This window comes from Salmo salar, chromosome ssa11, assembly GCF_905237065.1.
Source record: "Salmo salar chromosome ssa11, Ssal_v3.1, whole genome shotgun sequence".
Classification (NCBI taxonomy): Eukaryota; Metazoa; Chordata; class Actinopteri; order Salmoniformes; family Salmonidae; genus Salmo; species Salmo salar.
In genome coordinates this window covers 95181672-95206739 of record NC_059452.1, presented here as the reverse complement: position 1 = coordinate 95206739, position 25068 = coordinate 95181672, and the positions used below count along the sequence as shown (strand labels likewise).

The window sequence follows — 25068 nt, the reverse complement described above, 5'->3', positions numbered from 1 at the left end:
ATGGCAGATGTAAGACAACAGCAGATCAAACAAATATTATCAGTTCAACAAGGGTGGGTTGGTTTTTGTAGACATTTCGTTATTGAGATAAATCATGATGGAAATGCTGTTTTTCGAATGAAAACTAAATACATTTATTAAACTATAAAAACAATGTTTTTTTGCAAGACAAGAATTGCTTATGATGTGTCCTGGAGCATCAAGAAGATGTATTGCTTTACATTGCAATCAAATTGTTTCTGATCTCTACTAGGCCTACGTGCCTACAATGGCACGGACCATTGAATTATTATAAAGAATATTAGGTCACCTCTTGCATTCTATCCATGCTGGCTTTTGCGGGCTACCTGAGACATGAAACAGATTTGTGGGACGGCATACAGGCTGTCGCCACTTTATTAATGCACAATTTGCCTAAATGGATAATGGAAACACTTCAACCACTTTATTCAACATACTCAACTAGGTTTTTGAGAAAAAGTGTTAGGCGTTACTTGTGACGTCATTACGTCCAGCTGTTTTTATCAACACAACACAGTTTAATGGAAACGCACCATGGCAGGCAATTGGCCGGCAATCTACTTTCCATGCTAACTTTCTAAATGTCGACAAGAAATCACTGGAGAAGTTAATGGAAACTTAGCTAGTGTCTCATTATAAGGCTTATATCATGTCTCTCTATACAGTTGAAGTCGGAAGTTTACATACATTTAGGTTGGAGTCATTAAAACTCGTTTTTCAACCACTCCACACATTTCTTGTTAACAAACTATAGTTTTGGCAAGTCGTTAGTACATCTACTTTGTGCATGACACAAGTAATTTTTCCAACAATTATTTACAGACATATTTTTTCACTTTCACACTTCCAGTGGGTCAGAAGTTTACACACACTAAGTTGACCGTGCCTTAAACAGCTTAGAAAATTCCAGAAAATGATGACATGGATTTAGAAGCCTCTGATATGCTAATTCACATTATTTGAGTCAATTGGAGGTATACCTGTGGATGTAATTCAAGGCCTACCTTCAAACGCAATGCCTCTTTGCTTGACATCATGGGAAAATCAAAAGAAATCAGCCAAGACCTCAGAAAAAAATGTAGACCTCCACAAGTCTGGTTCATCCTTGGAAGCAATTTCCAAACGCCTGAAGGTACCACTTTCATCTGTACAAACAATAGTACGCAGTATAAACACCATGGGACCACGCAGCCGTCATACCGCTCAGGAAGGAGACGCGTTTTATCTCCTAGAGATGAACGTACTTTGGCGAGAAAAGTGCAAATCAATCCCAGAACAACAGCAAAGGACCTCGTGAAGATGCTGGAGGAAACAGGTACAAAAGTTTCTATATCCACAGTAAAATGAGTCCTATATCAATATAACCTGAAAGGCTGCTCAGCAAGGAAGAAGCCACTGCTCCAAAACCGCCATAAAAAAATCCAGCCTATGGTTTACAACTGCACATGGGGACAAAGATCGTACTTTTTGGAGAAATGTCCTCTGGTCTGATGAAACAAAAATAGAACTGTTTGGCCATAATGACCATTGTTATGTTTGGAGGAAAAAAGGGGAGGCTTGCAAGCCGAAGAACACCATCCCAACTGTGAAGCACGGGGGTGGCAGCATCATGTTGTAGGGGTGCTTTGCTACAGGAGGGACAGGTGCACTTCACAAAATAGATGGCATCATGAGGGAGGGAAATTATGTGGATATATTGAAGCAACATCTCAAGACATCAGCCGCTTGTTATAGACCCCCCTCAGCTCCCAGCTGTGCCCTGGACACCATATGTGAATTGATTGCCCCCCATCTATCGTCAGAGTTCGTACTGTTAGGTGACCTAAACTGGGATATGCTTAACACCCCGGCCGTCCTACAATCTAAGCTAGATGCCCTTAATCGCACACAAATTATCAAGGAACCTACCAGGTACAATCCCAAATCCGTAAACATGGGCACCCTCATAGATATCATCCTGACCAACTTGCCCTCTAAATACAACTCTGTTGTTTCCAAACGAGATCTCAACAATCACTGCCTCATTGCCTGCGTCCGTTATGGGTCCGCGGTCAAACGACCACCTCTCATCACTGTCAAAAGCTCCCTAAAACACTTCTGCAAGCAGGCCTTTCTAATCGACCTGGCCCGGGTATCCTGGAAGGATATTGACCTCATCCCGTCAGTAGAGGATGCCTGGTTGTTCTTTAAAAGTGTTTCCCTCACCATCTTAAACAAGCATGCCCCTTTCAAAAAATGTAGAACTAAGAACAGATATAGCCCCTGGTTCACTCCAGACTTGACTGCCCTTGACCAGCACAAAAACATCTTGTGGCGTACTGCACTAGCATCAAATAGTCCCCGCAATATACAACTTTTCAGGGAAGTCAGGAACCAATATACACAGTCAGTTAGGAAAGCAAAGGCTAGCTTTTCAAGCAGAAATTTGCATCCTGCAGCACTAATTCCAAAAAGTTTTGGGACACTGTAAAGTCCATGGAGAATAAGAGCACCTCCTCCCAGCTGCCCACTGCACTTAGTCTAGGAAACACTGTCATCACTGATAAATCCACAATAATCGAGAATTTCAATAAGCCTTTCTCTACGGCTGGCCATGCTTTCCACCTGGCTACCCCAAACCCGGCCAACAGTTCGGTACCCCCTGCAGCAAGGACAACAAATCAAGATATTGGAGTGGCCAGCACAAAGCCCTGACCTCAATCCTATAGAAAGGCCTACAAACCTGACTCAGTTACACCAGCTCTGTCAGGAGAAATGGGCCAAAATTCACCCAACTTGTTGTGGGAAGCTTGTGGAAGGCTACCCGAAACGTTTGACCCAAGTTAAACAATTTAAAGGCAATGTTACCAAATACTAATTGAGTGTATGTAAACTTCTGACCCCCTGGGAATGTGATGAAAGAAATAAAAGCTGAAATAAATCATTCTCTCTATTATTCTGACATTTCACATTCTTAAAATAAAGTGGTGATCTTCACTGACCTAAGACAGGGAATTTTTACTAGGATTAAATATCAGGAATTGTGAAAAACTGAGTTTAAATGTATTTGGCTAAGGTGTATGTAAACTTCCGACTTCAACTGTATATCTGGATCCTTATGACATGCTAACAAGGCATCATACATAGCAAAGTGTTACGGAACTTCCTACGCAAGTGTGGACTTCCACTTATGAGACACTGAAGCAAAGAGAAACTGGTATCTTTGTGAAATGTTGGTCCCACAGAGCATATCAGAACACTCCCTCCCTGCTAGGACATGCAGGTCTACGTACCTTAACAGATGCTCCATGAAATGACTTGAAAAGTGACCCCTGGACACACAATGAAGTACCTGGTGATATTACTGTAATGAGGGGAAATTAAATTAAGGTTCTTACAATTAACAGCTTTTGCATGTTTTAGCAATTGCAATTTCCCCACTTGACAAATTAAATTCCTCACATTTTGCAATTTGAATAAATGTGTTTTTAATTTTGAACCAATTAATAAACTATTATGATTTACGGAAGGAAATATGGTATTGTATTTATTTTTCACAACCATCCTAAATCTAACCATCTTGGTCCTTAAATAACTGCACTCAGGCTGTAACGGTTGTCGTCGGATAAAGCGGACCAAGACCAACGGGGATATGTGCAATCATCTTCTTTTTTATTTAGTTGGCAAAGAAGGTGAACCAAAAATAAACACATAAACCAACAGCAAATCACAGTCCTGTAAGGCTTGCCGCTATACACAGAAACAATCTCCCCCAAAACACAAACAAAACACAGACCTATATATAGAACTCCCAATAAGAGGCAACTAAAAACACCTGCCTCCAATTGAGAGTCCAACACCCAATTACCTAGACATAGAAATACTAAACTAGAGAGAACATAGAAATACAAAAAACATAGAACATAACCCAAAACCCAGAAATAATAAATCAAACACCCTTCTAAACAAACCACCACCCTGAACCACATAAAACAAATACCCTCTGCCACGTCCTGACCAAACTACAATACAAATAACCCCTATTACTGGTCAGGACGTGACACAGGCAGATGCAACCCTACCACTAAACCTAACACCAATAATTACCCAGGCACCAAGGCTAACACCTTTGTTAGAAACCAATTAAAACATAAGTCGATTGAGATAACTTTAAAACTCGCTCCTGTTATTCACACACCAAGACCATTAAGTTTCAATCATGTGTTGAAGTGACAGCTTTGAAAGACATTGAAATCAGTTTGAACGAGGAAGAAATCATGTTTATGAAGATGTTTCTACTTGAAAATGAATGTCATCTATTTGCCAGTCACTTTTCATTGCTAGTTGTGAGTTTTGTTGTCCATCTTTGAACAGAGTGTGCTAAGCCTCCAATATTTAGGGTTCTTCGAAAACAGCATGCATCAAGGCTGCCTTCCTTGCTTAGTGTTACTGTTATTAATGGTGTTCTCTACCTTATCTGGTTATCCTGTTTAGTTCTCCTAGGTCTCACAAGGGCACAACCTCCTGGCCTTGCCTTGATTTGTTTCTGATTTCAGGTGACGTTATAGGGCGTCTATACCTGTAGTCATGTGAGCGGATACTGCTATAGTAAAGTTCTTTGTAATTAAGGTAATCCCCTTACCGTTAAGCTCTGTCTTAAATAGTTGTTCTGGAGTCAAATATTTTTAAAGTGGTGAGTGAGTTCAGGTTTGGTGTGCACTTCATTCATTCACTTCACAACATCGAGCTGTATACCATTCACTTACCATGTCATACTCCCCCAAACCTTTAAAATACTGTCACATCCCCTCTCTGTCTCTGTCACACACACGCAAAGTTTGAGCTCAACTCTAACAACTCCACTGGGCCAACATTTGACTCCTGGAAGCCTTCTCATCTCATCTCATTGGATTAGGGATCCTAACACCTGTCCTCTCCAGCAGAAGAACCAGAAATATGATTCAAGGAGTTCCTCTGCATCATCCTGACAACCTCTGTGAAAGGCCCCAAACTCAGTCAGGTCTATGTACTCATATGAGACGTGAACTTTTCGTAGTACAACCATTGATGTCATGTGGATCTGGAAGTCACTTTAGATGAGTGACATATACAGTAAGACGTGACATGTTCTATTTTCAATTATAAACCAGGTGGTTCGAGCTCTGAATGCTGATTGGCTGAAAGCCATCAGACCGTATACCATGGGTATGACAAAACAATTATTTTTACTGCTCTAATTACGCTGGTAAGCAGTTTATAAAAGCAATAAGGCACCTCAGGGGTTTGTGGTATATGGCCAATATATCACAGCTAAGGGCTGTATCCAGGGACTCCGCGTTGTGTCGTGCTTAAGAACAGCCATTAGCCGTGGTATATTGGCCATATACCACACCCCCTCAGGCCTTATTGCTTAAACATACCCTGGATGACTTAGGCTAGTTGGTATAGCACACATGGTATAACACAAGTTTGGTATCAGCCAGACTAAGAATGCCTAGAAAGAGGTGCCAGATATTATTCTATACTGTAGCCATTATTTCCAATACTAAGTGTACAAGTAGCCCTGGAGTTTCCAAGTATCTGAGGAGTTTGTAAATATCCGTGTTTGAGCATAGGCTTTTGTGGGCAATAACAACTGCCACAGTCTCAATACATTTGCAATGCCAGAGAGTGCAGTGCCAGTCGGTACACTATTCGAAAAAAGGGTTCCAAACGGCTGTCCCCATAGGAGAACCCTTTTGGTTCCAGATAGAACCCAGTTTGGTTCCAGGTAGAACCCTTTTCGGTTACATGTAGAACCCTCTGTGAAAATGGTTTTACATGTAACCCAAAAGGGCTCTACCTGGAACCAAAAAAGTTTAACCTGGTACCAAAAAGGGTCCTTCAAAGTGTTCTGCTATGGGGACAGCTGAATAACACTTTTAGGTACAAGATAGCACCTTTTTGTTTTAAGAGTGTAGGATGCCTTTCTGATGCTTCTCTGGCGTGCCCCATCATAGCCAACCTCTCAAAAGATTCTCCTGTGAGTTTAACTGGGAGTCTCTTAGAACCCAACTCTGATCCACAACACAATCCAATTACAGACTAAGTGAGACGGCAGACAGATTGAGGGAGATTTATCTCTTAATCAATTCAGACTGCTATAGATAGACAAGACACCTGGGGACTGGGAAACCTTGCTTCCAGAACGCCACAAGTCCTGAGCAGGCATGAAGCACATTTCATTCTCTCTCTCTCTGTAAGGCACCGTGCCAGACAGGAGGACTGGTAGAGATGTTTGGCTCGACGTGGTCAGGAAGCTGGCATCCTGCATTCTAAATAAGTCCACTGGCTTGGCAAGGGCAAGCAAGACCGTTGGACCTGTAAGTAAAGGTCGCTGGTTCGAATCCCTCAGCAGACTAGGTGTAAAATCTGTTGATGTGGCCCTTGAGCAAGACACTTAACCATAATACTGTACCTTGAGAAGTCTATTTTTCTCTTTTACAGATGTACGTAGTCCCTATTATTTACAAAGCTGAGGTTGTTGTGGAGTGGATGCTCTGCACTGCCTCACAGTCACTCGCTGTCCAATTTCATGTGGTTCTGAACATCACACCACAGGAATTCCGCCGCTATCCTTGTTGCTGAAACTCTGCTAGCTGCAGTTTGGTTAGAGAAGCATCGCACCTTTTTCATCTCACAAAGTCATCACAGACTATATAGGCTACTTAACTTTCCCCACCCTCTCATATTACCAGCACTGAATTCAGTCATCCATCTATTGATGAGGATATTGGTATCATGAGGTTGGAAAGTGTGAAATGATAATGAAAGGGACCAAATAAATTCCAAAAGGATGTTGCGCTAGCTTCAGTCCAAAAAACTTTAAGTGAACAAAAATAGTGAAGAAAGAAATGACAGAGTTATCCACGAAATTCACCTACAGGTTTTGACAGAATAGAAGCTTATCACGATACTCTGATTGAATATTTTTCTCCCTCACCCACCTACACACACCCCATAATGACAAAGTGAAAACATGTTTTATACATTTTTGCAGATTTACTAAAAATGAAATACAGAAATATCTCATTTACAGAAGCATTCACACCCCTGACTCAATACATGTTATAATCACCTTTCGCAGTAAAATATTCTTCAAGCTCTGTCAAATTGTTTGTTGATCATTGCAAGACAACCATTTTCAAGTCTTGTCATAGATTTTCAAGCAGATTAAAGTCAAAACTGTAACTCGGCCACTAAGGAACATTCACTGTCTTCTTGATAAGCAACTCCAGTGTAGATTTGGCCTTGTGTTTTAGGTTATTGTCATGCTGAAAGGTGAATTCCTCTCCCACTGTCTGGTGGAGTCAGACTGAACCAGGTTTTCCTCTAGGATTTTGCCTGTGCTTAGCTCCATTCCATTTATTTTTTTATCCTGAAAAACTCCCTAGTGCTTAACGATTACAAGCATACCCATAACATGGTGCAGCCACCACTATGCTTGAAAATATGGAGAGTGGTACACAGAAATGTGTTGGATTGGATTTTCCCCAAATATAACACTTTGTTTTCAGGACAAAAAGTTAGTTGATTAGATTTTTTTGTTTGTTGCAGTATTAGTTCCTTGTCGTAAACAGGATGCATGTTTTGGAATATTTGTATTCTGTACAGGCTTCCTGTACAGCTTATGCCTCTCACTAGAATGCAGGTCATTCATTCGACGTTCATTCCGGTCCAACATGGCGACGTCATCTACATTAATGCGTCTGCCAGTTCATTAAAGCCGTTAGATGCAGTTTACATAGTGCATTTTGTTTTATCATGGGTGACAGGATTTTGCACGCATCATTGCTTTCTCTATCATTAATTATGATGGTCCTCTTTGACGTTGCATAGGTTGAAAAACTGCATTCAATTAATCTATAAAGCCCTCCCTTGTGCAAAAAGTCACACATTACCTAACATTGTTACTAGCTATTCCTCAGGGCATTAATGTTACTGACTGTATATCACATTGCATTAGGAGAAAGGTTTCAGTTTATACACAGTTTCAGTGTTGTGCGTGTGAAAGAGAGAGAAAGAGAATGAGAGAGAGAGCGCGAGAGAGAGCGCGCGAGAGAGAGACCCTAATTGACAAACAAACAAACCAAAACAAAGGCAAAGTCTTCTCATGCTTTGTTGAATTCAACTCAATTTGGCATGAGGGTCTGCTATACAAATTGATGGAAAGTGGTGTTGGGGGAAAAACATACGACATTATAAAATCCATGTACACAAACAACGAGTGTGCCGTTAAAATTGGCAAAAAACACACACATTTTCATCGTTCATCACAAATTCCATCAAGACACTATTGCCCTAAAGCAAACAAAAAACTATACATACCTCGGCCTAAACATCAGCGTCACAGTGACTTCCACAAAGCTGTGAATGATCTGAGAGACAAGGCAAGAAGGGCCTTCTATGCCATCAAAAGGAACATAAAATTGGATTTATCAATTAGGATCTGCCTAAAAATACTTGAATCAGTTATAGAGCCCTTTATGGTTGTGAGGTCTGGGGTCTGCTGTGGTGGAAATTCTAACCAATAAGAAGAGACTTTGTTCTTTCTTCCAACAATAATACTTCAATATCAATTAATTGTTGCAATAATGAAGCTGGTCAATGACCACCCACCTGTGATCATTGAGAACCCGAATAATACAGAAACACAAGTGGTTTCTATAGAAACCCCAAAACTGCCCCGGTAGATCTGGCATCATAAGCTACCTTGTTTTCTTCTTGTGGCTATGTGTATCAGGTGTGTGAGGTCATAGCGCACAAACAAGTGACAACGACAGATCCGTTAGTCCTTTCTCTACCAAGCCAGCCTCTGTTCTCTTCATATCTCCACACAGCTGTGCCCTTGGAAGACAGTAAAAGAACAGGATGGACTGAAGAACTGTGGTCACTCTCAGAGGCTCTTTGTCTTATGCCGTGTGAAACAATAACAGGTTGTTCTGTCCCTCAAGTTAGCTCCATCCAGTAGTTGCAAAGAATGTCCTTGACTACATGCCTAGACCAGCTGTGGGGAGTGACTGTGGAAGAGAGGAACCAACACTTTACATAGGCAATGCATTAGTAGTCATGAATATCTCTCACTATTTGTTAAGCATATAGTTGTTAACTATTAATATTAAACAAATCAGGTAAATACGTAATTTTTCTCTCACATCGCTCACCAACCAAGAATTCACAAAACGGGACAAACACCAAATTGAGACTCTGCATGCAGAATTTTGCCAAAATATCCTCCGTGTACAATGTAAAACACCAAATAATGCATGCAGAGCAGAATTAGGCCGATACCCATTAATGTTTAAAATCCCCCCAAAAACTGTTAAATTCTACAACCACCTAAAAGGAAGCGATTTCCGAACCTTCCATAACAGACATCACCTACAGAGAAATGAACCTTGAGAATCAAATCAAATCAAAGTTTATTTGTCACGTGCGCTGAATACAACAGGTGTAGACCTTACATCGTAATGCTTACTTACAGGCTCTAACCAATAGTGCGAAAAAAAGGTATGTGTGTGTGTGTGTGTGTGTGTGTGTGTGTGTGTGTGTGTGTGTGTGTGTGTGTGTGTGTGTGTGTGTGTGTGTGTGTGTGTGTGTGTGTGGGTAAGTAAAGAAATAAAACAACAGTAAAAATACATTTGAATATAAGAGTAGCAAGGTTATATACAGACACCGGTTAGTCAGGCTGATTGAGGTAGTATGAAAATGTAGATATGGTTAAAGTGACTATGCATATATGATGAACAGAGAGTAGCAGTAGCATAAAAGAGGGGTTGGCGGGTGGTGGGACACAATGCAGATAGCCCGGTTAGCCAATGTGTGGGAGTGCTGGTTGGTCGGGCCAATTGAGGTAGTATGTATATGAATGTATAGTTAAAGTGACTATGCATATAAGATAAACAGAGGGTAGCAGCAGCGTAAAAGAGGGGTTGGGGGGGCACACAATGCAAATAGTCCGGGTAACCATTTGGTTATCTGTTCAGGAGTCTTATGGCTTGGGGGTAAAAACTGTTGAGAAGCCTTTTTGTCCTAGACTTGTGATAAGAGAATTATCTAATAAAGGTAAATGGATCAATAAACCATGATGAATTATTAGTCATACAGCATGGTTAATGAATAATCAATGTAATGATCAATGTAGTGATCGATTGGTCTGATTAGTTCCAGAAAGTCCAGGAACCACTGGAGAGGGAAAGAAATGTGTGTGTATGCAATTAGTATTAGAGAGCAGGGGACAGATGGTAAAGGGAGTAAAACTTCAAAGGGTTCCTAACCTTGAGGGAAAGGAACAGGCTGAGCTAGGTAGTGATAAACAGTGTGGGAAGTCATTGGGGGATGCAGGTCACCAACAGTTTGTGTGTAAATGCATGTGCGTAAGTAAGCAATAACTATAAAATGACTGTTTTGTTATCCTGACCTCAGAACGTTCTCATGAATAAAGCTACAAGCTTAGTCCTTGCCTAATTATTTAACCCAGTGTCTTACAAACCTTGGGCATTAGTCAAGGTGAATTGATTATTGATTATTATCATCAAGATATAAAATTCCTTTAACAACTTGGCACTCCGGTACCGCTTGCCATGCGGTAGTAGAGAGAACATTTTATGACTGGGGTGGCAGGGGTCCTGGATGTACTGGGCCGGACGCACTACCCTCTGAAGTGCCTTGCGGTCGGAGGCCGAGCAATTGCCGTACCAGGCAGTGATGCAACCAGTCAGGATGCTCTCGATGTTGCAGCTGTAGAACCTTTTGAGGATTTCAGGACCCTTGATGTTGCAGCTGTAGAACCTTTTGAGGATCTCAGGACCCATGCCAAATCTTTTTAGTTTCCTGAGGGGGAATAGGCTTTGTCGTGCCCTCTTCACAACTGTCTTGGTGTGTTTGGACCATTCTAGTTTGTTGTTGATGTGGACACCAAGGAATTTGAAGCTCTCAACCTGCTCCACTACAGCCCCGTCGATGAGAATGGGGATGTGCTCGGTGCTCCTTTTCCTGTAGTCCACAATCATCTCCTTTGTCTTAGTTACGTTGAGGGATAGGTTGTTATTCTGGCACCACCCGGCCAGGTCTCTGACCTCCTCCCTCTAGGCTGTCTCGTCGTTGTCGGTGATCAGGCCTACCACTGTTGTGTCGTCAGCAAACTTAATGATGGTGTTGGAGTCGTGCCTGGCCATGCAGTCGTGGGTGAACAGGGAGTACAGGAGGGGACTGAGCACGCACCCCTGCGGAGCTCCAGTGTTGAGGATCAGCGTGGCAGATGTGTTGCTACCTACCCTCACCACCTGGGGGCGGCCCGTCAGGAAGTCCAGGATCCAGTTGCAGAGGGAGGTGTTTAGTCCCAGGTTCCTTAGCTTAGTGATGAGCTTTGAGGGTACTATGGTGTTGAACGCTGAGCTGTAGTCAATGAATAGCATTCTCACATAGGTGTTCATTTTGTCCAGGTGGGGCACCCTAAGCAAGCTGTTCCCTAAGCAAGCTGTTCCTAACAAACACACCCCACAGAGCCCCAGGACAGTAACACAACTAGACACAACCAAATCATGAGAAAACAAAAAAATTATTACTTGACACATTGGAAAGAATTGACAAAAACAACAGAGCAAACTAGAATGACATAGAGTTTAAGGCCAAACATAGAGTTTAAGGCTAACCCTAACCCTAACCCTAACCCTAACCCTGACCACTGTGACTGACCCAAAATGAAGGAAATCTTTGACTATGTACAGACTCAGTGAGCATAGCTTTGCTATTGAGATAGGCCGCTGAAGGCAGACCTGTCTCTCAAAAGAAGACAGGCTCTTTGCACACTGGCCACAAAATGAGGTGGAAACTGAGCTGCACTTCCTAACCTCCTGCCAAATGTATGACCATATTAGAGACACATATTTCCCTCAGATTACACAGACCTACAAAGAATTTGAAAACCAATCCAATTTTGATAAACTCCCCACAGTGTGTAATCACAGCAGCAAGCTTTGTGACCTGTTGCCACAAGAAAAGGGCAATCAGTGAAGAACAAACACCATTGTAAATACAACCTATATTTATGTGGTATTTATTTTCCCTTTTGTACTTTAACTATTTGCACATCATTACATTATTTTGGAACTTTTGTGAGTGTAATGTTTACTGTAGATTTTCTATTGTTTATTTCACTTTTGTTTATTATCTATTTCACTTGCTTTGGCAATGTAAACATATGTTTCCCATGACAATAAAGCCCCTTAAATTGAAATTGAAATTGAATTGAGAGAGAGAGAAAGAGAGAGAGAGACAGAAAAAGAACGAGAGAAAGAGAGAGAGAAAGAGAACGAAAGAGAGAGAGAATGAGAGAGAACGAGAGACAACAAGAACGAGAGAGAGAGGGAGAGGGAGAAAGAGAACGAGAACGAAAGAGAGTAAGAGAAAGAGAATGAGAGAGAGAGAAAGAGAGAGAGAAAGAGAATGAGAGAGAGAGAAAGAGAGAGAGATTAATTGAGTTATGTACAGTGTATACGTGTGTGATAAGGAAATGTGCCAAGGAAAATGGGGAAGGCGCTAAACAATAAGGAATTGTCACACCTACTCCTGCTCCCCATCCAAAGCTGAGGGGCTATCTCGTGCATCCTATCTTTTTTCATCTATTGACATTCCCAAATCCACTTGCTGTACCTTAGATAGGCATTTGTACAACTTCATATGGAAAAACAAGCTACATAAGATAAAAAGAGATGTTATCACCAACAGGGTTTGTGATGTCGGTCTAAATGTCTTAGATTTCACTCTCTTCAATCAGATATCAAAGGTCAACTCGGTTAAAAGGTACATAAAAAATCCTCATCGTTTCTGGAATATTATACCTCATTTTGTTTTTCAGAAGCTCGGAGGGCTTAATTTTTTACTACAATGTCCATATATTGTGGTTAAACTTCCTGTGAAACTGGCGGTTTTTCACAAGCAGGCTTTAATGTGCTGGGCTTTGTTGTATAAACACAACTTTTCACCTCATAAATGTTTTATATGGAACAATGGGTCGATATTACATAGAAATAAGATGTTATTTAACCCTAAATGGTTTTCGAAAAACATTGTTCTTGTCAGCCAATTAGTTAATAACAGCAGGAATCTATTTACACAGAGAGAATTTATGGAAAGATACAACTTTGAGGTTTCAAGCAAGGAATATGACACTGTTATTAAAGCTATACCTAGTGGGATAAAACTTTACTTCAGAATAATGCATATTTTGGAATATCTCCGATTGTAAGCGATATTCAGTTGAATGGCATTGGTCTACTAGATACGAAATTCAACAATCGTTTAATAAGGGATATTTTCTACAGGAAGTCTATTCCCTCTGCGATATTTTGTTGGGCTTCATCGTTTGATGTAAACTGGCGCCGTGCTTGGCTCACTCCACACAGATTTATGGTGACCAATAAAGTAAAGGAGATCTCCTTTAAGATAATCCATAGATTCTATCCGTGTAATAGCTTGATTTCTAAATATATATTTGACGTTACCAGTGAATGCAGTTTTTGTGAACTAGAAACTGAATCTATTGAACACTTATTCTGTAATTGTTTATATAGTGAAGTGTTCTGGACTGATGTATAACTATATCTTGGCCTCAAATTGCATACAACCATTGAAATTACTAAGTTTGACATATTATTTTACTACACTGATTCCACAATTGAACATGAGTATGTCATAAATCTCTTTATTTTATTAGGAAAATGTTTCATACACAAATCAAAATTTATGAAGAAAAAGCCCCTTTTCTTATTTTTTTTATCTGATTTGGAACAGTACTTAGACTCTTTAAAACGTATACAAAACAAAATGTCAAAAAAATGTATTCGATATATGTCTGTATTTGATTTGATATAATGTGGAATAGTTTTATTTTATTTTTCTCTAATTTCTTTGGAATCCCTCTGGCTGTTATGTTATGTTTATGTTTTGCATGTTACTGTTAATAATAAAAAAAGAAAAAAGAAAAATGTAAAAAGAAAAAATACAACACAAAAAAAACCTGCTCCCCCCCGGCGCTCCACGTCGCTGGTCTACTAACCACTGGTCCTGGCAACCCACATTGCGCACACCTGGCAACCATCATTGCTCACACCTCCCCATCGTTACGCACACCTGGACTTCATCACCACCCTGATTACTCTCCCTTCACGTAGCCCTCAGTTGCCTCTGTCATCAGGCAGTATTGGTTTTGGTTACGTTCAGTATGCTGCGCCTGTTTGGTATTATCATCATGGTTATTACTATTATTAAACTCACCTACTTATTGACTCCCTGTGTATACATTACAGCAATGAGCTGCCTATTGTGAGTAATCAGTCACTTTTGATGATCGCAAAATGCATCATATTTAGCAGACCTTGTAAACTAAGTACTCAATAAAGTTTCATAAACCAGATGCTTGTATGAGGAATTGTTAACATGACCGCAGGCCTAACCAATCAATACAGAAGAAAGGTGAATGGAGCTGCACAGATCCCAATCCATAGCCCCAACCACAATAGCGACTGTGTTAGAAAATGACATTGTAATGCTATAAATACTGGGACAATCCTAAAGAATAACATTTACAGAGAGATAGAGATGACAGGAGGATCAATAACCTCAGCTTAATGTGTCTATTTACTGAATAATTAATGGTTTAATTAGCATTGGGGGGGAAAGACCATGCATAAAGTTATTCTGAAGTGCTCCGTTGAACGAATAACAATTTATTTGAGTTAAAGTTGATTTGTTAACAATTAAATGATATGTTTAAATGAAATGACAGATTGGGATGAAGATCAAGTTCAGGATCCATACTTGGAGCCAGACATGGCCCATTATGTTATGTGTGTAAATCAGTATGGTATAGTGGTAGGCTAGATAATCTCTGTGAAATGTTATGTTATGTGTGTAAATCAGTATGGTATAGTGGTAGGCTAGATAATCTCTGTGAAATGTTATGTTATGTGTGTAAATCAGTATGGTATAGTGGTAGGCTAGATAATCTCTGTGAAATGTTATGTTATGTGTGTAAATCAGTATGGTATAGTGGTAGGCTAGATAATCTCTGTGAAATGTTATGTTATGTGTGTAAATCAGTATGGTATAGTGGTAGGCTAGATAATCTCTGTGAAATGTTATGTTATGTGTGTAAATCAGTATGGTATAGTGGTAGGCTAGATAATCTCTGTGAAATGTTATGTTATGTGTGTAAATCAGTATGGTATAGTGGTAGGCTAGATAATCTCTGTGAAATGTTATGTTATGTGTGTAAATCAGTATGGCATAGTGGTAGGCTAGATAATCTCTGTGAAATGCTCTTGGGCCTCTGAGTGTAGTTTGTAACATGTCTTTGTACATTTTCAAAATCAAAGTAGTGGTCTTTAAATTGTTTTCAGCTTCTTCCTTCCTTCCTTCCTTCCTTCCTTCCTTCCTTCCTTCCTTCCTTCCTTCCTTCCTTCCTTCCTTCCTTCCTTCCTTCCTTCCTTCCTTCCTTCCTTCCTTCCTTCCTTCCTTCCTTCCTTCCTTCCTTCCTTCCTTCCTTCCTTCCCCCACCCCCCCTCTCTTCCATATCTCTCTCACCATCTATATCTTTCCCTCTCTCTCTCTCTCTCTCTCTCTCTCACACACACACACACACACACACACACACACACACACACACACACACAGTCCTATTCGTAGGCCTAATTCATAATCGAGCAGATTGTTGAATGAATTTGATATAATATGTGTGCAATGTATCATACTCTAGCTAAACCTTTTGAATCCACTTTTATTTTACTAGGCTATGAAAACTTCTCTGTAGGTCATCCATAGCCTATATGCCTATTTATGAAACCCACAAAGACCAAAAACATTGCTCACACAGCAAGACATAGAAACACATATTTTTGTAATAGAAAATAATAAACTATATAATTGTATATATTTAATTACATTTGGCAGTTGAAGCATAAAGCACGTGACAGTGACACGCCCCTATTCGGGATCACAAGCGTGTGCAAGGTGTGCAGTCTTGCAGTGTTGCCTAGCTACCAACACGGACACTTTAGTCTTACAGCGCTGCCTAGCTACCAACACGAACACTTTAGTCTTACAGCGCTGCCTAGCTACCAACACAGACACTTTAGTCTCACAGCGCTGCCTAGCTACCAACACAGACACTTTAGTCTTACAGCGCTGCCTAGCTACCAACACAGACACTTTAGTCTCACAGCGCTGCCTAGCTACCAACATGGACACTGCAGTGTTACAGCGCTGCCTAGCCACCAACATGGACACTGCAGTCTTACAGCACTGCCTAGCTACCAAAACCGACACTGCAGTGTTACAGCACTGCCTAGCTACCAACACGGACACTGCAGTCTTACAGCACTGCCTAGCTACCAAAACCGACACTGCAGTGTTACAGCACTGCCTAGCTACCAACACGGACACTGCAGTCTTACAGCACTGCCTAGCTACCAAAACCGACACTGCAGTGTTACAGCACTGCCTAGCTACCAACACGGACACTGCAGTCTTACAGCACTGCCTAGCTACCAAAATCGACACTGCAGTGTTACAGCGCTGCCTAGCTACCAACACGGACACTGCAGTCTTACAGCACTGCCTACTACCAAAACGGACACTGCAGTGTTACAGCGCTGCCTAGCTACCAACACGGACACTGCAGTCTTACAGCACTGCCTACTACCAAAACGGACACTGCAGTGTTACAGCGCTGCCTAGCTACCAACACAGACACTGCAGTGCGATGCTGCGACAGCTCACTACTGCTAAGAGTCTCGCGCTCTACTGATGGAGGATGTTGTGAGCAGGCGGCGAGAAAGAGGCGATATCCTCTAAAAATCCAAACCTAAAACCATGGCGGAGGCCAATCATTTTAGGGGACAGCCCAGTACAATGTTTACGATAGAAATAGGCATTTTCTTTTTATGCTTCCCCAAATTTGGAAAAGGATGTCTATTGCAGCATAGCGATGAGAATAATCCTCGCCAGGGATGTGCACTATTGCTGCATCAGGCTAGAAATCGCATGCGACATTAGGTATATCCAGATGCAAGATAACACTTGAATTTGTGTGTGTTCTAGTAAGCGTGAATGAAAAAATAGTTTACACGTGTTGTATACATGTGTTTGGAAATGCGAGGGGTTGGACATTTCAATGACAAAACCCACTGGACACAGACGTCAGTTAAACTTCTAGTTTTTATTTACATTTGGTTGAGTTGTCAACTAACGTGAATTCAACGTGAAATCAACTAAAAACACTGTCAATGGATTTAGGTTAAAAGTTGGATTAAAAAAATACGAAATTTCCTTACATTGATGACTTTTTGCAAATCCAATCAGTTTTCCATGTTGATTCAACATCACCACGTTGCATTTTTGGTTGAAATGACGTGGAAACAACGTTGATTAAACCAGTTTTTGCCCAGTGGGAAGGGTGTGTATAATACATATTGCGTGATAAGATCAGTAATACTAGTTGAAACAGCTCTTTAGGCATTGAAGAGTAATATATAGGCTAGTGTAAGTTGTAGCTGTAGGAGGTTATCATCAGTGGAATCTATTTTAATTGAGAGCATATGAATATTCTATAAACCTCAAAATATTATTTCAGTACCCTAATTGCATTTCTACTTAAACAGATGTCTGTATGTATCAGTCTGTATCATTCGTAAAGTTAGCTAATAACTGATGCACTGTATTTGCTCTGTAGTTCACCACAGGGCATGTGAGCAAGGTGTTTCACAGCAGTGCAGCCCACTGTAATGTATGCTGCTGGTTAATAAACAATGGAGGAAAGAGGATGTAGTTTTGTTAAACGCTGATTTATAACAAAAAAACGACACTGAGTGTACAAAACATTAGGATTGCCTGCTATTTCCATTACATAGACTGACCAGGTGAATCCAGGTGAAAGCTATGATCCCTCATTGATGTCACTTGTTAAATCCACTTCAATCAGTGTAGATGGAGGGGAGGAGACAGGTTTAAGAAGGATTTTTAAGCCTTGAGAGAATTGAGAAACGGATTGTGTGTGTGCCATTCAGAGGGTGAATGGGCAAGACAAAATATTTAAGTGCCTTTGAACGGGGTATGGTAATAGGTGCCAGGGGGACTGGTTTGAGTGTCAAGAACTGCAATGCTGCTGGATTTTTCACGCTCAACAGTTTCCCATGTGTATCAAGAATGGTCCACCACCCAAAGGACATCCAGCCAACTTGACACAACTGTGGGAAGCATTGGAGTCAACATGGGCCACTTTCGACACCTTGCAGAGTCCATGCCCCCGACAAATTGACGCTGTTCTGCGGGGAAAAGAGGGTGCAACTCAATATTAGGAAGGTGTTCCTAATACACTCAGTGTATATTTCATAATACCTCCATTATGAAGGAATATCTAAGATGTGTAATAGTGCAAAACCTTGTTTATGTCCATGTTTCTGATCTGTGCTGCAGTGGTCAAAGTAATCTTAAGCTGATGAGCTTGGTGTCGGCTGGTGTGTTTCATTGATCACCTTTCCTGCAGACAAACAGATTGACTTAGCCCTATATCTATTTGCATTCACATGACTGCTCAAAGCTGTCTCTTGGATCACAGTGGCCTGTAGATGGAAGTCAGTGGAGGCTGGAATGGAGTAAATGGAATGCTATCAGAAACATGGTTTTCATGGGTTTGACACCATTCCAGTCACTCCGTTCCAGCCATTATTATGAGCCGTCCTCCCCTCAACAGCCTCCATTGATGGAAGTACATCTCCATCTTAACCTATGCAAAGTTTTATTAGTGAAGATGAGTCTTATTCACTTCAAGTCCTTAAAGTTCTGAGCCTTACATGCATTTGCCTCACACAAGAGTCCGATATAGAACAACAACTAGCTCAGCAGTATCAGCAGGATATAATAATTAATAATAATAATAATGTTAATAATAATATATGCCATTTAGCAGACACTTTTATCCAAAGCGACTTACACTTGTGTGCATACATTTTTAAGCACAGCTGGTCTTGGGAATCAAACCCACTATCCGGGCATTGAAGCGCCATGCTCTAACATCTGAGCTAAAGAGGAATGTTGCAGTAGGATGTTGGAGGTCCTACAGTATATACTAAGAATCTAAGCACCTCTGCTGTTGCAGTAGGATGTTGGAGGTCCTACAGTATATAGTAAGATTCTAAGGACCTCTACTGCAGTTGCAGTAGGATGTTGGAGTTCCTACAGTATATAGTAAGATTCTAAGGACCTCTACTGCTGTTGCAGTAGGACATTGTAGTTCCTACAGTATATAGTAAGATTCTAAGGACCTCTACTGCTGTTGCAGTAGGACATTGTAGTTTCTACAGTATATAGTAAGATTCTAAGGACCTCTACTGCTGTTGCAGTAGGACATTGTAGTTCCTACAGTATATAGTAAGATTCTAAGGACCTCTACTGCTGTTGCAGTAGGACATTGTAGTTTCTACAGTATATAGTAAGATTCTAAGGACCTCTACTGCTGTTGCAGTAGGACATTGTAGTTCCTACAGTATATAGTAAGATTCTAAGGACCTCTACTGCTGTTGCAGTAGGACATTGTAGTTTCTACAGTATATAGTAAGATTCTAAGGACCTCTACTGCTGTTGCAGTAGGACATTGTAGTTTCTACAGTATATAGTAAGATTCTAAGGACCTCTACTGCTGTTGCAGTAGGACATTGTAGTTCCTACAGTATATAGTAAGATTCTAAGGACCTCTACTGCTGTTGCAGTAGGACATTGTAGTTTCTACAGTATATAGTAAGATTCTAAGGACCTCTACTGCTGTTGCAGTAGGACATTGTAGTTTCTACAGTATATAGTAAGATTCTAAGGACCTCTACTGCTGTTGCAGTAGGACATTGTAGTTTCTACAGTATATAGTACGATTCTAAGGACCTCTACTGCTGTTGCAGTAGGACATTGTAGTTTCTACAGTATATAATAAGATTCTAAGGACCTCTACTGCTGTTGCAGTATATATATCTCATATTCTTTCTCTGTTTGACCCAGATCTCCTCTAATCTTTCTCTATTTGACGCAGATCTCTTCTATTCTTTCTCTATTTGGCCCAGATCTCTCATATTCTTTCTCTGTTTGACCCAGATTTCCCATAATCTTTCTCTATTTGACCCAGATCTCTCATATCCATTCTCCATTTGACACAGATCTCTTCTTTCTCTATTTGACCCAGATCTCTCCTAATCTTTCTCTATTTGACCCAGATCTCTCCTATTCTTTCTCTATTTTACCCAGGTCTCTTATATTCTTTCTCTATTTGGCCCAGATCTCTACTATTCTTTCTCTATTTGACCCAGATCTCCCCTAATCTTTCTCTATTTGACCCAGATCTCTACTATTCTTTCTCTATTTGACCCAGATCTCTTCTTTTCTTTCTCTATTTGACCCAGATCTCCCCTAATCTTTCTCTATTTGGGCCAGATCTCTACTATTCTTTCTCTATTTGACCCAGATCTCCCCTAATCTTTCTCTATTTGACCCAGATCTCTACTATTCTTTCACTATTTGACCCAGATCTCTTCTTTTCTTTCTCTATTTGACCCAGATCTCTTATTTTCTTTCTCTATTTGACCCAGACCTCCCCTAATCGTTCTCTATTTGGCCTAGATCTCTACTTTCTCTATTTGACCAAGATCTCTTCTTTCTCTATTTGACCCAGATCTCCCCTAATCTTTCTCTATTTGACCCAGATCTCTTCTTTTCTTTCTCCATCATTTGTTAATTTTGTTCATCATATAGAAACATGACATGTCATACTTGTTTTGTCAATGCTTTATAATGAACTTGAACTTAAATTCTAGAAGACAGAATGGGAACATGCCAGTCAAATTGGACCCCATTACATTCATGTGCTATTTCAGGTGCTATCTAATCAAAGAGGGTCAATACTGTTAATGTATGCACACTTACTGAGTAGGATGAAAACAAGGTAGAACAGCTTGAGAACAGGAGTGAGGCAATAACCAGGTATGAATAAAACAGAGCAGGTTGACAAACAGTCATACCACAGAGATAACAGTCATACCACAGAGATAATAACAGTCGTACCACATAGATAATAACAGTCGTACCACAGATATAATAACAGTTATACCACAGAGATAATAACAGTCGTACCACAGAGATAATAACAGTCGTACCACATAGATAATAACAGTCGTACCACAGATATAATAACAGTTATACCACAGAGATAATAACAGTCGTACCACAGAGATAATAACAGTCGTACCACAGAGATAACAGCCATACCACAGAGATAATAACAGTCGTACCACATAGATAATAACAGTCGTACCACAGATATAATAACAGTTATACCACAGAGATAATAACAGTCGTACCACAGAGATAATAACAGTCATAAGACAGAGATAATAACAGTCGTACCACAGAGATAATAACAGTCGTACCACAGAGATAATAACAGTCGTACCACAAAGATAATGACAGTCATACCACAGAGATAATGACAGTCATACCACAGAGATAATAACAGTCATACCACAGAGATAATAACAGTCATACCACAAAGATAATAAAGTTCTATATTTCTCTCCTCCTCCTGTCTTCATTCTGCATCCACCTGGTGATGGTCCTGCAGCTCACCAGCCTCCTTCAGAGTCCCTCAGGCACTGACCTCGGGCTCCGCTTCAGCCAGGATGACTTAAGATGCCTGTAAGATGTGAAGATGAAACCAAGTCTTGTTAGGATTGTTCAGCAAATACCAATATAGTGTATAACGTGGTTAAGGGACAGTATGGGATGATCACTGTGGACGTTGGACTAGTTGCTTCAACAGTCTGACATAACATAAAGACTGTGGAGTGGTCTGTTAGGCTCTATTACCCACAATCTCTGTCTTCGACATGTTAGTGTAATGTGATGATGAGTGACTATTATTGAATCTGGTTGTCATGGTGGTTCTATGTTGTACCCCTTGGTCTGCCACTCTGCGTTCCTCCACAGGTGTTCATGTTCAGCTCAGTTACAGACATGCTTCGCTGCATCGATGAGAACCAGCTGACCTCCGAGTTTGGTGGAACTCTGGAGTACTGCCATAGTGACTGGATTGTCCTTCATATGGTAAACATGCAGTCCCACAGTGTCACCTACAGCAACACAGCAATTATAGGCAGACCTGGTATTTTGGAATACTGTCCACATCAACAACATGTACACAATTACACAGCAAGGCAGCCTAGATTTGCAATGTGACAGAATACATAACAAATTAGGGTTTTTGTTAAGAGACATAAATGCATTACTGTTTGTCTCCCTCTTCAGACTATTGAGAGATTTGCTGTGACGGTAAAGGAGATAGCCCAGTTGCTGCAGTCGTTCGGCACGGAGCTCGCTGAGACAGAGCTACAAGATGAGGCCGACGCCATCGAGTTCCTCCTCATGTCCCACACTGACCAATACAGGCGGCTGAAAGTAAGACATCTCCCATGACAACCTCAAAATTGTTCTTTCATTGTAAGTCTGTAGATGTAGAGCATAGAGTAGAACAGAACAGTCTGATGAACAAGATGGCCGCCGATTTGCCAGGTCTGACCCAACTTTGCTATTTTATGATTATTTTGTAGTTTATTTTTACTCTATTTTTATTAAATGTATCCGCTATTATTTCTTACAACCGACAAGAACTCTTGAACATCAGATCGGAAGTTACTCACCCCAATTCATGCTTCTCTTTCGACTTATCTGCCTTGGGCTCTCTCTGTAATTCCAACCCAATATTAGGGCTACCCGAGAGGAAACGCCAGTGATACAGAGGCAAGAGATGATTTTGTGGAATAAGAAATATTTGCAGGATGACATCAGGTCAGTGATGAGGGAGGGCCGTCACCTGCTCTCCAACCTAGAGGCTGATGGCCAGGAGGACAGAGATATCTAACAGGACTGGCACACAGTACAGACCTAGAGGCTGATGGCCAGGAGGACAGAGATATCTAACAGGACTGGCACACAGTACAGACCTAGAGGCTGATGGCCAGGAGGACAGAGATATCTAACAGGACTGGCACACAGTACAGACCTAGAGGCTGATGGCCAGGAGGACAGAGATATCTAACAGGACTGGCACACAGTACAGACCTAGAGGCTGATGGCCAGGAGGACAGAGATATCTAACAGGACTGGCACACAGTACAGAGGTATAATAAACTTGTATTACATATATTTGTATTTATTTTTTGGTTTTCACATATTAATGACACATCATAACAATAATTTCATTCTTCAGGTGTACTTTAAAAATTAAAATAAAGTGTGTCTTCACATTGGTGTGTAGTATATTTTGACCTCAGGTTATCTTCGTAATAGCAGCCATGCTCTGGAGGGATTCTTGTTTTGAAAGATTTAAGTGTTCACCTGTAGCTTGTGTTCCACCTGTTTCCCTCAGGCTTCTGGCACAACTACGAGACATGGAGATGGCTTTTGATGGGTTTTGTGAGAGGCATCACCTGAAACTGATGAGATACTGTATGAGATGAGCTTTAATGTGGTCAGTTTAGAGTGGTAGGGTGAAAACGTGTCAATCTGGGTTCTGTTGACCAACAAGCAGTAATAACATTTAGTGTTAAAAGTAGTCACTTCCTTTTTGCTGTTGCTCAGATTAAGGAGACCCTGGACCAGCTGATTGGTCAGGAGAAGGAGGTCACTGCAGTGGGCGGGACTGTGGTCCAGACAGAACAGCTACTGAAAACACTGGAGTCACTGGACACCCGAGCACAGGTCAGCGTCCCACTACACAAACTACCCACGCACAGGTCAGCGTCCCACTACACAAACTACCCACGCACAGGTCAGCGTCCCACTACACAAACTACCCACGCACAGGTCAGCATCCCACTACACAAACTACCCACGCACAGGTCAGCGTCCTACTACACAAACTACCCACGCACAGGTCATGGTCCCACTACACAAACTACCCACGCACAGGTCAGCGTCCCACTACACAAACTACCCACGCACAGGTCAGCGTCCCACTACACAAACTACCCACGCACAGGTCAGCGTCCCACTACACAAACTACCCACGCACAGGTCAGCGTCCCACTACACAAACTACCCACGCACAGGTCAGCGTCCCACTACACAAACTACCCACGCACAGGTCAGCGTCCCACTACACAAACTACCCACGCACAGGTCAGCGTCCCACTACACAAACTACCCACGCACAGGTCAGCGTCCCACTACACAAACTACCCACGCACAGGTCAGCGTCCCACTACACAAACTACCCACGCACAGGTCAGCGTCCCACTACACAAACTACCCACGCACAGGTCAGCGTCCCACTACACAAACTACCCACGCACAGGTCAGCGTCCCACTACACAAACTACCCACACACAGGTCATGGTCCCACTACACAAACTACCCACACACAGGTCATGGTCCCACTACACAAACTACCCACACACAGGTCATGGTCCCACTACACAAACTACCCACACACAGGTCATGGTCCCACTACACAAACTACCCACGCACAGGTCATGGTCCCACTACACAAACTACCCACGCACAGGTTAGTGTCCCACTACACAACTACCCACGCACAGGTCATGGTCCCACTACACAAACTACCCACACACAGGTCATGGTCCCACTACACAAACTACCCACGCACAGGTCATGGTCCCACTACACAAACTACCCACACACAGGTCATGGTCCCACTACACAAACTACCCACGCACAGGTCATGGTCCCACTACACAAACTACCCACGCACAGGTCATGGTCCCACTACACAAACTACCCACGCACAGGTCATGGTCCCACTACACAAACTACCCACACACAGGTCAGTGTCCCACTACACAAACTACCCACGCACATGTCATGGTCCCACTACACAAACTACCCACACACAGGTCATGGTCCCACTACACAAACTACCCACACACAGGTCATGGTCCCACTACACAAACTACCCACACACAGGTCATGGTCCCA

At 41.5% G+C, this 25068-nt stretch overlaps 1 pseudogene; it reads left to right on the top strand.

Annotated features, from left to right (window-relative positions):
• LOC106563707 (proto-oncogene DBL-like) overlaps positions 1-25068 on the top strand; it is a 36656-nt pseudogene continuing 11588 nt past the window's right edge.